The sequence below is a fragment of the Apaloderma vittatum genome, unplaced genomic scaffold (assembly GCF_000703405.1).
Source record: "Apaloderma vittatum isolate BGI_N311 unplaced genomic scaffold, ASM70340v1 scaffold17576, whole genome shotgun sequence".
NCBI classification, from domain to species: Eukaryota; Metazoa; Chordata; class Aves; order Trogoniformes; family Trogonidae; genus Apaloderma; species Apaloderma vittatum.
The window spans coordinates 41,319-53,704 of NW_009721432.1; the positions used below are offsets into that span (position 1 = coordinate 41,319).

Genomic DNA, 12,386 nt, shown 5'->3' on the forward strand with positions numbered 1-12,386 from the left:
TCTGTCAGCACAGGAAACTACTTCGATTACTTTTCTAGCAGTATCAGCTTCTTCACAGATTTTCTTTCTGAATTGTTACTTCTTGCATGGGCATTTTGTTGTGTGTTAAATTTTGTCATTTCTTATACTAGTCCCTTTTATCTTTGTCTTTGTTGCTAAACTAAGAAAAAGCTAGTGGAACTATTTATGCTGGTTCATCACAGTAAACATACCTCTATGTAAATTTTTTGCCTGAAATACCTCATACAGCCAGACGAGCCTTAATTTTTTTTTTTTCTTGAAGAAAAATCTCATGGAATTAGGACCCACACCTCAAGTAATTTTCTTTGCAATATTTGGCCCTTATAATGGTATTTTGGTTTCAGAAGAGTTACTTAGAAATAAAATTGCCACATGATTGGTATGTTATATTTTCAGTGAGTCATTGTTACTGTCCTTTATTTTATCTGTGTGTTATTTACAGGAGAGAATTCATATTCCTGTTTAAGGGATGAGTATTTCCCACTTTATCCAAGAGACAAACTCAGTCTCTTGCTCTTCACTGCTTGCAACCTTTCACTTTATATTTTCTGCCCTTGACTTGACAGACTGATGAGACATTTCCTTCACGACATCTTTTTTACAACTTTAACTAAGATTGTCCAGTAATTTCAGGGTAGAGGTTTGTGAGTCCAGAACTTATTTCCTAACAAAATGTCTTATCTTGTTAATAGTTTTGCTTTTTCTATCTATGATCTAGATTTCTATGGTAGAACAGGTTTCACTGAGCTACTACCTTTTCAAGGTCTCGTTAACTTTTAAGTAACTCTATTCAGCAATGTTTACAGTCTCTTTCAACTCTGTTAACAATTCATAAGATACTTGTATGTGGAGTTGTACTGTTTTGGCTAACACCTACTTCCTGACCTTTGTTGTAGCTCATCTTTCCATCCTGGGGATAAGCAGAAGCTGTGGTCCCAGAAATCCCACATCTATGTTCAGATTTAGACAATGTTCCTTACATTTGTTTATTTTGTGAACTTCCATCACTTCCCAATGAACATCTGTAATTAGTGGGAAAAGTTTGCATACTTAGTACCAAAGGAAGTTTTTCTGGTAAATCTGCAGGAACCATCTCAGAAAGCATCCTCCTTGGTATTTCTTGCTCCTCTGGCCATAGGGAGAATGGCTTACGAAAGTTCTAGAGGTTATTTTTAATTACTTTCAGAGTGAGAAGGAGTTACTCTCCGTCTCTGGCATAACCTAGTCCCAGTGTCTTCTAGATTTATACTGGACTGTCATTCTTTGAAAAGATTTGATGAGAAAAAGGCAACGAAAGAGGCAAAGAGACAGGTCAAGAAAAGAGGGAAAGAAACAGGTAAAGTAGTGCAGAAGGGATGCCTGCTGCACTAACCTCTGCTTAGAAAGGCATCAGTATTGTGAAGGCCTTAGACTGGCACAGGATGTAAATAGTGCTAAAATGATTATTCAACATATTCATCAGTTTGTTACACTTGCCTTTTGGAAATTAATTTGCAGAAACATATATTCCCTTCCTTCCTTATGAGTCCCCAGGTTAATAGATGTTAATGGGGGCCAGGGCTGGATCTTGTGAGTGTATCATGCAGGCTCAGGTTGCAAATCTGTGCTGGAGCCGGGACTCCTGGCTGCCCTGCCCTGCATTTTGGGGGGAGTTCTTCCCGGTGAGGGTGTTTTCTCGGTAACTTTAGTATTATCCAGGGCAAGCCTGAAGTTTTCTTGCAGCTGGCAGAAGTAGCCCCTTACTGGGACCCACCAGTTCCTGGCAGTAGGATCCTCTGTCCCACAGGAGCTGTGTTGATTGTAGATGATGCTTGACAGTGGTGAGCCACTTCCCACCTCTTTTCTGCCCATCCCTTGCAAAAAAACCCCAACCCAGCACTGAATCTGTAGCAATGTGCTATTTCATGGCTGTGTGCAATAGAGGCATTTTAGTAGTGAATCTGCTGGGCCCGTATAAAAAAATTCCCTACCTTTGCAAGAGCTACTGGTTCCCCTGCTTGAAAGAGAAAGCAGCTTATTAATGGGTTTGCAGTGGGAGCAGCAGCTTTTGCTGGAAGCACAGTTGCCAAGAACTGTCATGTGCAGAAACTTGATAGAGTTTTACTGCCAAAGCCTTCTCTAGGTAGTTTCTAAAAGAACCTCCAGCTCATCTCAGGTTGATTAGCTTTTGAGACACAATTGCTACAATGGAAAAACTTTTACTGCTTTGCATGTGTCGACAATTATTCTAACAGTAACAACCTGATTATACTAGTATGTTAGTCCCAGATATGGTGTATTATTCCCGAGCTTTAGGAATAATTCAGATAGCTATAGCCTCTGGGTTCATTTAACCATAGCCCTAATCACTTCTGATTAAAAAATACATAAATGAGTTTGTGGAATTTTTTTTATTATACCTCAGCTTCTAGAATTTTTTTGCCTTGAAGGAAAAAAAAATGAAAATTAGATCTTGGTAAAGAGAAATGTTTGAAAGACTGTATAATAATAAGAAAAAATATTTTCCTTTGCATAAGACTTTATTTAACTGCCTCATTATTACAATTTTAGTGTTTTCATTTGATTAATTGCAGTAGGTTTTGTGTTTGGGTTTTTCTGTCATTCTGGTTGTAATGACTCTCCTGTTACATTCTCCATGTTTACCAAGGGGTTTACTCTTTTGTTTCTGCACACAAATAACTAATTAGTTGACCATTTTGATATTTCTCAGAGGTGGGGGACTTTCTTCTAATTTTTCATTCTGTTTTGTAGATAGAGAATTGCAATGAAAGCCAGCCTGCTAAATCACTGATGTGACAAGCGAAATAAAACTGAAATGATGAATCTTTTCACTCAGACATGAGGTGGGGTGCATAATTTTAAGACTGCCCTGCAGATGGAAAGAGAAGCAAAGACTGTAATGTGGCCACAGCCCTGCAGGCTGTTCCCTTGGGGCACAGGAACCACTTCTAGTGGGAAAAGCTGTGAGATTAGAGCCCTAGTCTGAAAAATGCTTGATCAGTAGTGCCTGTGCAAAGGAGCTCATTGCCTTGGACAGCTGATGCAGAATAGCACCAACATTTGTTTTTATAACAGACTCTAATTTCCACTGTGCTCCCTCTGCTTCAGAGAGTAGCAGGAGACAATACTGGGTGTTTATTGATCTGTCATTAGCACTACGGATGAGCAGCTGAAGCTCTCTGGTCTGACCTTTTTTTGCGGTCCCATACGCTCCAATTTACCTGTATTGGCAATACTTTGATTTTACTTGAATGAGACGAGAAACATTTCTGTGAGAGGTATGCTACTTAATTCTGTCTGCTGGGTCTGCGCTTGGCTCTGAGTGAAGCCAAGAGAAAATTCCGCAAATAGAGATATCTCAGCATTATCATCTTCTCCCACCTATTGCAACAGAGCTGCAAAAAAGTTTGAAGCAAACAAGTTTTTTGTTCTTTTTCTTTATTTTGATTTTAAACAAAACCATTCCTGCCTAGATATGTTGCTTGTAGAAAATACAGTTTGAAAGGAAGGGGATTTAATTTTTATTACTGGTAGCTGATTATATTTTTGAAATTGTAATTTTAAATAGGAAGCTTACTTATGTAAACTGGAAATAGAATGTTACACTGTTGGTAAGTATAATGGCCTATTGGTATGGAACAAGCAGTGTCTAGAGTTTCCATTTTTTAATTTTGTCTGCCTTTTAAAATATAAAAAAAGTACATGTTCAATTGTAAAAGTGTAAGTGTCCGAACAGATATGGGTGCACCTGGGAGGGGATCATTCCATTATTGCATGTGCTAGCCTGGCACTGAGGCCAGAGACGTATGATGCCTATTCAGACAGGGTTAAAGTAAAGCATGTGCCTGCTTACATCTGTACATAAACTCCTAGAAGCTTAAGGGACCCTTCAGGATCACCCAGAAAAAAACTGCTGCAGTGAGTTACTACAAAGATTGTCGTGCCCAGCCTGCCAAGCTAAGCTAAGCTAAGCACTAGCACATAGCTAATGAATTCACCCTGCAATATGTCCAGTTTATCAGAGAAACATGAATTTTCAGTGACCAAAAAATGCATAGAGTGACTAGTGGCAGAACACTGATGGGGACTTTAATTTAGTTTTTTAAATTGTACTCTAAGCTGACATTTCCAGCCTGTGAATATACAGACAGTCTGCAAGCCCATAAAACTGCTCCATGAAGCTGAAAAATGGCTGTTGCATAAATCCTCTGTCTCCAGAAAGTTTAAAAATGCATCTGACCTGATACCTTTCTTAGTAATGTCACCAGAAAATGTGGTTTATTTCAGGTTTTAGATTTTGTAGATCATATTTTTCATACTAGTATATTTCAGTTAACTCTTCTTTGTGTATTTTAATTTTATTTTTTTTATTTGAAAGAATCTAGCTAATGTAATTTGATCATGTCCAGATCTCTGCAGGAGAGCAGAACAGGAAATATTTCACAGCCTACTGCACATTCAGCATACAGCCACACTTTCAGTAACTGCTTTTCAATCCAAATTCAAAACCATGCATTTTGTATGGTCATATATTTAATGGGAAAAGATGGTTACATGGGCATAGTTTCCAGACTGTCGTGTGTAAGACAAATACGGAGAATGGGAAGTACAAACATCACAGTTTGGATTTTCTTTCTGACTTTTTAATCTTTTGAAGATCGTTGGGGGCTTCTTAATTCTTGGTTAATAGAGCGTGTTTCCAAGGGATATGTGTGCATCAAGGTTTCGGTCAGACACAGTATTAAGATTCAAAACAAGTCTTTAAAACCATCAGTGATCATTTTGACTGTTTGTGGAATCACAAGCTTGTATGTTTTCTGAAAGCCTTGAGGATCAGTAATCAATATGCACATTTATACAAGTGACTGTAAAAGTGAAAAAGCCCTTTAATGGGCTGTCAGTACTGTTGTCTTTAACATTTGAATGATAGGAAATCCTCCAGTTGCCTTTTAGTCCTTACCTGCAGCGCTTTTTTAGGTTCTGTCTATAGCACAGTGGAGAGACACCTGGGCTAGCTGTAAATTAACTAGCACTGGTAACGGGCTGTTATTGATAGCATTGAGGTTAATGCAGGATGTTTTTCCTGTTGATTCATACTACAGTGATGAAAAGAAAAACACTAAAACCAAAGAAGCAGTTTGGTTAGCTGACTTGGTAGGGCTGCCTGTGTGGTTATACCATCTATGGGTGTCCTGGACTACAAACCTACCGCCAGTATTCGGCAGAGATCTTCATTAGCTCTGTGAGGAATGGTTAATGTTCCCAGCTCCCCCAAACTGTTATTCTGGATCCTCAAATGTCACATGTATGCCTGAATTGCCTAGTAGCCAAGCCTCCTGTGTACAAGCCATGGGCATACTGTAAATAACACACTGAGCAGTCAATGTGTCTATAAATAGAGTGAAATTGCCTGCTGCGTTGCCTTGGGAAGCACAAGGCCCACACGCTCAGGTACAGAGCAGCGCGGTGAGAGCCACGTGGAGCAGGGGATTCAGCAGGTGCCAGGGCTGCGTAGCTGCTTACCAGCAGCAGCAGAGCTTGCGTGTGAGTGAGAAGTGGTACCCATTGGTTCTTCCCCTCTCACCTGTCACACAGCTATTTACCTGTTGCCTTTGTTATTTCAGGCAGGTCATTTGACTTGCTAATAAATCATGAAAAAAAGACTTAGCTTTGAATTATTATGCAGTTACGCCTGCATAACACAACACTCTAAGCAATGCAAGAGTTGTGTTGAAATTGATCTTGTGCCCATAATAGTAATTTTATTGTTCTGACAACACTGCCATGCTAACAGCATGCACTCATTTCAGTGGAGTTGCAAAAGAAAGCTCAAAACTGTTGGGGCAGGCCGGTGCCAACTGCACCATCGCTGAGTGGTTGGCAGTGACGTTTTGTTGGAGCACAGGCCATTGCCGAATGTTGAAAGAGATGTGAAACAGCGTAATGCTCTCGTGCAGGCTCAGATCCAGGCATTTCCAAATCAAACAGCCAGGTACCAGCCTCTGAATTTACCTCGTACAGAAGGATGTGAAGACATCATGTCATAGATCTCAGCAGAAACCGTAGAGCTCCTCAAGGGTCATAAAGAAAGGAAAGTGTATTTGGATATCCAAATGGGAAAGCACATGAGGAGTAAAATTGAAAGGAGGTATGAAAAGTCCTTTTGAATAACTGATTTTCCACAGAACTGGTTACTGGTAGCATACTTTAGGCTAATGTGGCAAAGTAAATACTAGTCTTACTGGCAATCTCTCTATTTCATTGCCAGATTTCTTCTTTTTTTTTTTTTTAATACGGTGAATTCATTTATCCCTAATAATGCCTACTTTCTGTTGTTACAATTTTGTGATACTAAACCCAGGGACCAGCATCATGTATTACTGTGAACTGTACTGCATAGTGCTTAGGGACTGCAGCAGCAGATGTTAGACAGTAGCTTTATATCTGGGTATAAATGGAAAGCAAACCTGTATATTCTCTTGCACCTTGAAATGCGTATGTTTTATTCATCAACGTTGTCTTTTAATATCTGGAAAAAAAGTGAAAACCTACAGTTGCTCCAAAGACTTTCTTTACTGACACAAACATTTTAAAATAAAAAAAAAAACAAGCCTGAAAGTGGCATTAAAAAAGATCTTCACAAAATCAGACATTAATACAGTTAGAGAATGTTAGATGTAACATAAGATAGAGAATAACTATTACTGTTTTCATTCAGCATGGGTTAGCAATCAGAGACCCTGCTGTGCCAGGCTGTGAATGTACGTAGATGAAATCTAAGTTGCTCTCCCAAAGCTTAGAACAGAAATCAGTAGGGGAGCAGGAATACCTTTGTTATCGTATAGTCAAATAGCAGAAAAATTGCAGTGTGTCATTGTTAATGAGTCTGGAGCATATTTCAGCTGGAGAACTGCTGCACTGCAATAAGATTTCCTTTCTACTCTTTCTGGTGCCATATGCTGTTGTAATTAGTGACAGCAAAAGGTAATGGGAGTGTAGTGGAAAAGACGGAGCACGTGGGAAGCAGGTTGATCTCTAAAGCTCTACATTTTATCATCTGTACATAAAGCATATGTAGCATAATGCAGTTTTAATTCAGATTTTTGATGTTGCACGTATTTTGGGAAGTATTTTTTTCTTTCTCTTAGAACCACCGTTGTTTACGTAGGTACATGTATGTATGTATACTGTAATCACTACACTGGTCTCTCCAAAATACCTGTGAAACTTATTCCAGAGGTAGTCATTTTTTCAGATGGGTTTGATGTAATGAGATGAAATTCATATTGATTTGATTTAAAGTTTACATAATGTCTATATCTAGAGATTATTTTTCATTCAGAGGCAAAGGAGAGTTTTCATGCTGATCTCTTCGGCACGGACAATACAAAGTTACCTTCCCCACCAATCGTTTTACTTGAGTAGTTCATGAAGAGCTCATAGAAAAATTTCAGGGACTGCTATTATATGGTAGAGTCTCAGCTGGAGCAAGACAGACGTCGTAACTTCAATACATTACCTAATTGTAGGTAAAATGCTGTGGGTTCAGAAATGTCGATAATGTGAATGCTTTTCATTCAGAATGCCGATGTGTAGCAATACTTACTCAGTGAAATATTGGGCATATTACACTGATCTTTTTTCACTTAACAGTGGGACTAGGATCCATAGAAGCAGCAAATATTATTTTGAAATCTAATGTATGAATAAACTTTGTTATATTTCTGATACTGACTTTCAGTTTTACCCAAGACCTCTAAGTATACACACACATATATAGGTATGTATCACAGAGAACAGGAATTTTTACTCAACTCAGTTTAACTCTGTTTCAAACACAGTTTTTCGAAAGATAAGGAAATGAGCAACTATACAATTTAAAAAGTAAATATCTTTCTGCATCCTCAGAAAGCTATTCAAATTATTCTTTTCAGTTCTATCTATCTCAGTACTTTTGATGTCCCTCATTGCCATAAGTTCTTAGTCCTTTTGCAGTGATTTACAGATTTTATCCTTTTAACAGCTTTTCAAGGCAGAAATATGTCCTTACCATTTTAAAGCTGAGTTGAGAGCATAGCAGGAATTAAAGAGCTTCCCTAATTCCTTTGTGGTAGAGCTGGGACTCAAAGTCCAGTTCTCGAAGTCCTAATTCAGCCAGGCCAGCCTCACTCACTACACCAGAGCATGCACATTATCATAGCAAAGCCTAACTGCAGAATCAGATATTTCATGGGGCCAAAGCCTCTTTTCCGTTGCATCTTTCTGGTCATAAAGCCTCTGAACGGCATAACTTACGCAGTCTCCAGATGTGCAAGGTTGAAAACCGACAAGCCTATCTAAACTGCTCACCTTAGCTCCTGTCAATGCTGCACAGCAAGCTGACGCAGATGTGTCATTCAGCACGGATTTGGCACTTCTTCATTGTGCCTTCCTTCTCTTTCTGTTAAAGCATAAGAGCTGAGACCCCTTGGCTCCACATGGGAAAAGTCTGGCAACGACCAGGCTCTGGAAGTCCTGGCCAAGAGCAGCATCTGATGGTGCCTGGATGCTGGGCTGCTCTCCCATGAAACCCTGCACCGTCGGCTGTGAAATTCTTTTTGCTGCCAGTGCAAGGTTCTAGCTCTGATTAGATTTCTGTGTCCGTTTTATCACCAGCATTCTGTGTAATGATCTTCTGTGCTAATCCAGATGCCCGCCACCGGCATCATGGAAGTCTGCTAGCAATCCCACGAGGTGTTCTCTAAATTATTTTCCTGTGTTACAGGAAAGGGAACATGCCATTTAAAAATTTTAACTTATTTCTCTATTTTTGCTACTTTCTTTTAGTTCTGCACCAAATCGGCCAGGTGCGTATTTTGATTTCTGTTCTCTTGTTCTGCTTCTACAGTCTCTCTGCATCTGTTTGTAGTTCTGTATTTAAGGTATATGCTTAAACTTTGCAGCAGACAATTGTTTATTCTGCAGCATGGAATTGTTTTTTTCTGCTTCTTTTGCAATACCTGACTTTTAGGTGTGCAAGGAGATGAACCTAGAGCAAGGAGATCATAATCGAAATAGGTTACACTCACTTGCCTGTGCCTCGTTGTCAAATAAGCCCTTGGGAACTGTAAGCTGTTGGCAAGGTTTAAAATATTTTTTTAAAAAAATGAAATAAAGAAGCTCCACAAAGCAGCACTAAATTTCACTACTGTAATGTAGGATAAGTCCAAACCAAACAGTAACTGGTGCACTAGAGAACACAGTTCTGTGTACATCCATACAGCTGTCTCACTGGGCTTTACGATTTTTAAAACTCAGTAGGTATGCGCCCGCACAGAAGTTCATGTTTAACTGCCTAAAGAAATGATTCAATTTTTCAAAACTGCTGTGCAATCAGCAGATCCAACTGAAGTCAAAAGCAGGATGTGAAACTTTTTATTCTATAGTTCTGGTTTTTTTAATGCTTTTCTTAATGAGTTTATTCTGAACCTACTGCTAGCAGAGCCCTCAAAAAAATCAACAAAGAACAAGCATCTTAACTGTGCTGCAATATACTCTTACAATAAGTAAAAAATGCGGTGAGAAAGACAAAGTACTACTTTTACAGTATCCTGAGCCAAATCACAGGTTACTCAATTCGGGGTTTTTTTATTCGCACAGCCAACAGTGCTTTGTAGAGCAATCAGGGAAGATAATAAAATCCATTTTAAATTCTCATTACTTTAGAAGTGTTGAATCTTCTTAAATTGTTTTGAGGTTAATTGAGAATCTGCAGTTTTACAATGGACTGGGAATTGTTTAGACTGCCCTTGTTTCATATTTTTGTGCATACCTTTGTTACAAAGTTATAAAAACAACAATAAAAAAGAAACAAAGAAGTTAAATGAAATAATGGTCTGCATTGTTACTATTCTAGTAACTCATTTTTAAGGGAGATAAAGCTCAGGTATTGATTAATGTTTAAATGGTTATTAAGTGGAAGGACTTGTTGAGTTGATGGAATATCTCACTATGCACTAGCATTTGCCTTTTATTCTTTTCTACTTACTCCCTGAGGGATAATTTCTGCACCTGGGGAAGCCAGTGCTGAAGCCAGCTCTGGGTGACTTTTGTGGGAGCATGAATAAGCCAAGTATTTTCAGTATTTGTTTCTTTTTCTCATAAATTCAAAAAGGTTCTAGTTTCCAAATTTACCCTCAATTAATTTTAACATAATAATAGCTCATAAAAATGTGGAATTTTTCATGGCTGTACATACTGCAGTTGTCATTCTGAAATGGGTGACCTGAACACCAGTGTGTTCCTACGTACCACAGAAAAGTCAGTCTGGTTGAGCAGCCCTGAGGGGGTTGCATTTTTCAATCCTGAAGCAAAGTCTTGGTAAAGAACAGCACTGATGTGGACAATATTGTCTGTTAGCACCTCTGAAATTAGCCACGTTCATCTTCTGCAGGATAATGTCACTTCCCCTGGAGGTACACCAAAGAAATTTTGGTGCAACTGATGATTTTTGTGGTGAGAGGTATATCTCTGATAAATTAAGAGAAAGTTTTCTGTTAAAAGCAATTTTGGTCTTCAAAGACAGAACTCAGTATTTTTTCTTTGAACTAGGGTTCTTTTGAAATTAGAGTACTTTATTGATCTTTGGTGTATAATGTCAATCTGTAGAATAGTTTATTGAAAGGGCCCTGCGGACCACACGGCAGACTCATAGCAATTCTGGAGCCCTGTGCTTTCTAAGGCATAAAGTCAGGCCCTGCTCTGCCTCCAGCTAATCCAGTCATAATGGATACCTGATCTGTGGTCTGGGAAAAGATGTCTCTGTTTATGGCCTGCATTCCTCAGGCCTGAGTCCATGTACGTGTCCTGCCTCATTTAGGCTTGAGAAAACCAATCTGCCCAGAACTTTTTGCTTTTTAACAATTCAGTTTTCTTCCTGATATGGTGTCCGTGCCCAAAATTTATTATTCAAAGGCTATAATAAGTCATATCCATTCTAGTCTTTCCTAACTTAGATGAGAAAAAATAGAACATCTTTCCTTAATGACACCTTCCCATGGCGTTATTTCAAATATTGGAGGGGAAGTTCCTGCGATAAGGGATGGAAAAGATCCATTCTTCAGTGCATTCAATAGTCTTTTACAGTGCCCTCTTAATAATGGAATTTAACCTTGAGCTATGCACTAGGTCATTTGCTTTTTCTTTTACCTCTGGCCAATGATCAGACCTACTGTGCAAACACACTAGCTTTTCTGAGATCCCAGCAAAAAATCTGAAGTTCACAGTGAAAAAGCACAAGTTATACGGGACTGAGAGGTCTGAAACAAGGACTGGGGGGCCAGAGGCAGATGGATAGGACACCCGCCCCTCGTTGTTAGCTGTGACCATGGATATCCCTTAACACTCTGCCAGAGGGACCAGCAGCCAATCACAACTTATTTTTTCCACTTTCCAGAGGTCACAAGAGACCAGAGCAAGCCTCTGAAATACACATTCAGTGAGACCATGTCTGTCTTTCTTGGGCTGCAATTTATTCTTTCCTCTTCTAGCACCTGCCATTTTATTTCATTTTTCTTACTTTTTTTTCCCCTCTGCTAACAATCTGTTATTTTTGATTATTCCCTGAGGAGATAGTTGCACTGATAAATTATTTTTGACAGCATTATCACACAGGACACCTTTCAGATGAATGCTGCTATGAGGCACTGGCTGGGCACATACTCATGAAACAATAACAGCTTTCATGTCAATTACTCGTGTCTATAGAAGATTGTATGGCTGTTTATGACCTATAACAATTTGTTACAAAAAAAGATAAACAGGTTATTATACTCAGTATTGATTATATGATTGAAATTGTGGTTCAACGTATTAACACATTTCGCTAGAGAGGGACTTGGTATCAGTTAATTTGGCTCAGTGTTGTTATATTACGTAATATATTTAACTGAGTCTAGAATTAGGCCTTAATCATGAACACTCTTATCTTTATTATTTCAGTCAAGTATGGCAGTTCTTAGTGCATAAACTTCACAATCTAAATATTTCCAGTACCAGGGTCTAAATATTTGCACTGATTAATGCAAAGAAAGCTCAGTGGTAAATTTTGTATTGAGGGGGCTTGACAGACAGCATTTTCAAATCCTTACTTAGACAACATGTATGTGGCTGAATTGTTGCAAGATTGTGAACATCTATTTGAAATCATTAGAAGCAAGAAACTACGGGTCACAGACTGCAGAAAAAAAATGCAAACTGTGTTTGCCATATAACTAGTTCTCATTAGACCTAACGAATCCATTGTCTAATTCTCTTTTTGCTACCATAACCCAAAATTTATCACATTTCCAACCTCAGCCAAAATAACTAAGAAAAAAAAATTTAAA

At 38.7% G+C, this 12,386-nt stretch overlaps 1 protein-coding gene across 1 annotated transcript in view; it reads left to right on the forward strand.

Annotated features, from left to right (window-relative positions):
• The window catches only part of CDH13 (cadherin 13), a gene marked incomplete at its 5' end in the record, with an annotated part of 55,593 nt that overhangs the window by 12,685 nt on the left and 30,522 nt on the right, over positions 1–12,386 (forward strand). The window lies entirely within an intron of this gene.